The following is a 5,317-nucleotide window of genomic DNA, read 5'->3' as shown; positions in this document are numbered from 1 at the left end:
CCATAATCGCCAGCCATCAGCTAAATAGCCGATAATGGATTCATTTTAAGCCGGCTACTTTTTCCTCTTCATAAATAACTGGGCTTCTTTTCATTTAAAAGTTTCAATTCGCTAGTCAGAAAAGTCTATCGCCTTATCCAGCTCGAATGAATGATATGCGTCTTCTAGTGATCTATTGATAGGACAGGCGCCTTTCAGTCACAAAGTGAGAGATGACAGGGAAACTGCTGGTTTTGCAGTGTGCTGTCTGTCTTGCCTCTCGCTACCTGTTATTTTTGTACGCTGTGGTTGGTTGCGGTTTAATTTCTTTTCACAGAGGAGGGAGAGCATGATGCTTCTTCATCATCTCCTGCGAGTGAATTTACACATCCCATGTAATGTATGATGAGTTGAAATCCCCTTAATTATTGTTTTGCGGCACATTAATTTACTTGTCACTGTAGACTAGTGATTGGTTGTTCGCAAACTAACAGCTCTTTTAGAAGGGATCTGTTAGGTGAACGGAATGAATCGTATTGTTGAGAGAGCGGTTCATTTGGCTCCAGAATTGACATACTGGTAGGCTACTATAGGGAGTGGAGAGAGCCTCATTCTGTTCCAGAATATGATCATCGAAAACAGAATGAAGGTTATAAAAGCTAATGTCATGATACTTATGTGGTATTTTTTAAAGATATTGATGTAGGCCTACTGATTTGATTAAAGTGTCGACAATGGATTAAACATCTGCTGCTTTCTGTGTAGCAAAGCCCATGTTTAACACCTGTGTTCATTCTTCAATCACACCTGTTGGTCTATTCATGGGGGCCTAGCCTCGTCCCTAAAACGGATAGCCTGGGGAAGTCCCATGCAGAAATACGCTAAAGAGGGTTCGGAACCCGGTGTAAATCAGTGGCGCCTCGCTTCTTGTCGAACCAATCAAATGCCTTGCTTGGCCGGAGCTCCAAATGTGTTCACCAGATTAGTGCGGTGTGTGAGGACAAATTTACTTAAAAAAAAAAATAATAATAATGAACCTCATTAAATGTTACCTGTAATGCACATCTCCTGTAGCCTAATGGTCTCCTTAATTTCATACTGTACCTAAATTACAAGGGTTGGATTTGCAATAAACAGTTGTTTAGGACAGCACTTAAAGGGCATGTACAAAATCTGGTATATGGTTTGCCTATATGGTTAGTATGGTTAGTATCATTTTAAATTGAGAACATACACGGAGTATAACAAACATTAGGAACATCTTCCTAATATTGAGTTGCACCCCCCTCCCCCCTTTTGCCATCAGAATAGCCTCAATTCATCAGGGCATGGACTCTACAAGTTGTTGAAAGTGTTCCACAGGGATGCTGGCCCATGTTGACTTCAATGCTTCCCACAGTTGTGTCAAGTTGGCTGGATGTCCTTTGCCTAGTTGACCATTCTTGATACACACGGGAAACTGTTGAGCATGAAAAGCCAAGCAGCGTTGTAGTTCTTGACACAAACCGGTGCGCCTGGTACCTACTACCATACCCCATTCAAAGTTACTTACATATTTTGTCTTGCCCATTTACACTTGGAATGGCACACATACACAATCCATGTCTCAAACATCCTTATTTAACCTCTCTCCTCCCCTTCATCTACACTGCGTGGATTTAACAAGTGACATCAATAAGGGATCATAGCTTTCACCTGGATTCACCTGGTCAGTCTGTCAGGGCTCTCCAACCCTCTTCCTGGAGACCTACCTTCCTGGTCTATATCGTATCTTCATGTTTTGTATACTCAGTGTATAGCTAAAGAATGGGGGAGTTTATCTATTCTCTGCTTCAGATGACATATTACCATAAGGCCAGTAATGCCATCATACTGTAGGCCTATGGCATTGGCGATGCATGCCGTAAACTAAATGTGATTATCCAACATTGACACTAGTTTTGAATAATAGTTTCACAATTAAAACAAGTTTAAACACTTCAAAGAATCTCTTGCTGTAATGACACATTCCTTTCTCTTTCCCTTTCACACACACACACACACACACACACACACACACACACACACACACACACACACACACACACACGTGAGAGGGAAAGCGAAAGGAATGTGTCATTACAGCGCAAGGTCATTTCATTGAGGGAGGTGTTGGTCAGTGACGGCTGGTATAGAGACAATGTTGTTGCGGCCCTTGTCACTCTATACACAGCCATGAGACAGAAAAGAGAGAGAGATGGAAAGACGAAGTGAGAGAGAGGACAATGTCAGCATAGAGAGAGGTGGAAGTCAGGGACCGGGTGTCGTGGTAGTGTCTCTAATCCCTCCACACGTTTTAACTGAGGTGATGTCAGTATAGAGAGAGTCAGGGAGGTGGAAGTTTTCTGAGGGACAGTATAGAGAGGGTGGAAGTCGTGGTAGTGTCTCTAATCCCTCCACACGTGGTAGTGTTTTAACTGAGGTGATGTCAGTATAGAGAGAGGTGGAAGTCAGGGACCGGGTGTCGTGGTAGTGTCTCTAATCCCTCCACACGTTTTAACTGAGGTGATGTCAGTATAGAGAGAGGTGGAAGTCAGGGACCGGGTGTCGTGGTAGTGTCTCTAATCCCTCCACACGTTTTAACTGAGGTGATGTCAGTATAGAGAGAGGTGGAAGTCAGGGACCGGGTGTCGTGGTAGTGTCTCTAATCCCTCCACACGTTTTAACTGAGGTGATGTCAGTACAGAGAGTGGAAGTCAGGGACCGGGTGTCGTGGTAGTGTCTCTAATCCCTCCACACGTTTTAACTGAGGTGATGTCAGTATAGAGAGAGGTGGAAGTCAGGGACCGGGTGTCGTGGTAGTGTCTCTAATCCCTCCACACGTTTTTGCTGAGGTGATGTCAGACCTCAGAGGACACCCTCAGCTGTCCAGGCTGCTCTCGTCAGGCCCAGCATACGGAAGCAGTCACGCGAGCAGGGGTTCTGTGTCGCCCTTCATGAATTATGTATCTTAAACAAATTTACAAGCCCCCAGGTCACCCGAGTGGAAGCCTCTTTACCCTGTGGGCAGGGAGAGAGAGAGAAAATAGAGAGAAATAGAGGGCAGCTCATCAACTCATCTCTGAGAGAGGGACATCCGCAAAGACCCTCTGAGCCTCTCCCTGCCTCTCTGCCCCTTACATCACTCCATTTGCTCCCTACATGAGCCGCCAACACCCCCCAGCTCCCATCAGGAGAATAGGGGGCATTTCAGTGCACTCTGACAGAACAACAGGGGGCCCAAAGGTGGAGGGCCTGAGGCCACAGCCGAGTGGGCAGGGGGGTGAAGGAGGCAGGGAATACAGCCACCATGCCCATTAAGTGGCCGGCGTGAAGATCAAACCAAGGGCACATGCTCCGGGCTCTCCAGTAGGCCTGTCCCCAGTGACAGTGTGTGTGTGTGTGTGTGTGTGTGTGTGTGTGTGTGTGTGTGTGTGTCAGTAATCCCCACAATAGTAAACAAACATTTGACCAACTGGGGACAAATGCTATTTCTAGGGGGTTAGGGTTAGAATTAGGTTTAGGAGCTAGGGTTAGGAATAGGAGCTAGGGTTAGGGTTACTAAGCTATATAGAGTTGTTTCATACCAAGGATCATTTAGCTATTTAAATATGAATTTTAACACCCCTTAAAGTATCAAAAAAGGATGTAAAAAAATATTTGATGACTTTTATTATAAACACATTGAATAACATATTTACTTCATGGAACAACAGACAGTCCCCCAAAACAATGAAAAGGACATTTGTTCTGAATGTCTGTCCTATATCTGAGAGATATAAGAGATTTTTTACATGTATTTAACCCCTTATTTTTGTCACCAAACAGCCTCCATAACTTCCACTAACTTTTATCAACTGGTATCGGGGGACCTTGTGAGGCCTGTGGGCGTCCTGAAGCAAAACAACCGACATGTACGTGTTCGTGATAGTCTCACCTTTCCATATTAGTGTGTTCTGTTCGTACGCCACAGAAAAAAGTTGGCAGATCGGCTGTACCGACTTCAGACGAGTCCCAAGATGCTTGTGGGGGCCGTAGAGCAAAACGGAGAACACCATCGTGTTTGTGAGAGTCTCATCTTTCCAATAATTTGTAGGCCAAACCGTTCGGATGCTACAGATGATTTTGTGAGAAGAGCGATTTTCGAGATGTCTCATGGTCTGACAAATACTGCTCTCGCTCTGTCACCTTTCACCTCAGATGTCTCATGGTCTGACAAACACTGCTCTCGCTCTGTCACCTTTCACCACAGATGTCTCATGGTCTGACAAACACTGCTCTCGCTCTATCACCTTTCACCGCAGATGTCTCATGGTCTGACAAACACTGCTCTCGCTCTGTCACCTTTCACCGCAGATGTCTCATGGTCTGACAAACACTGCTCTAGCTCTGTCACCTTTCACCGCAGATGTCTCATGGTCTGACAAACACAGCTCTCGCTCTGTCACCTTTCACCGCAGATGTCTCATGGTCTGACAAACACTGCTCTCGCTCTGTCACCTTTCACCGCAGATGTCTCATGGTCTGACAAACACTGCTCTGCTGTCCCCTTTCACCCCAGATGTCTCATGGTCTCACCTTTCACCGCAGATGTCTCATGGTCTGACAAACACTGCTCTAGCTCTGTCACCTTTCACCGCAGATGTCTCATGGTCTGACAAACACTGCTCTAGCTCTGTCACCTTTCACCGCAGATGTCTCATGGTCTGACAAACACTGCTCTAGCTCTGTCACCTTTCACCGCAGATGTCTCATGGTCTGACAAACACTGCTCTAGCTCTGTCACCTTTCACCGCAGATGTCTCATGGTCTGACAAACACTGCTCTAGCTCTGTCACCTTTCACCGCAGAAGTGCGGCATTGGCGGATGCGGTGGATATCTCCAGCTTAAACGGACAGATTTATATGGGGATGTTTTAAATGATGCTATTTACATTTCTGCGGGGGAAAGGACATCGACTCTAGGGGGTTTTAATATGTTTCAATGTCAAACAGTTTTGTTGTACATATATTTCAGTCTTCTTCTATATAAAGTGTAATATTGGGATGCAAACTCAAAATGGAATATATTTCAACTCTATATCTGACATGATACAGGTGTCTTCTTTTTTAAAGCCCATAACCATGTGTGTGAGGTGTGTACTTTAGTTTCAATTTACATGTGTTTATTAAGACAACCAAGAATCACTCTGTATGACCCCGATTTAGCAAGATCGATTTCTTTCCTCTCTGGAAACAAAAGTTAGGAAGGACGCCTGTATCTTTGTAGTGACTGGGTGTATTGATACACCTTCCAAAGAGTCATTCATAACTTCAATAT

The sequence above is a fragment of the Oncorhynchus masou genome, chromosome 6 (genome assembly GCF_036934945.1).
Source record: "Oncorhynchus masou masou isolate Uvic2021 chromosome 6, UVic_Omas_1.1, whole genome shotgun sequence".
Taxonomy (NCBI): Eukaryota; Metazoa; Chordata; class Actinopteri; order Salmoniformes; family Salmonidae; genus Oncorhynchus; species Oncorhynchus masou.
This window is presented reverse-complemented; position numbering follows the sequence as displayed.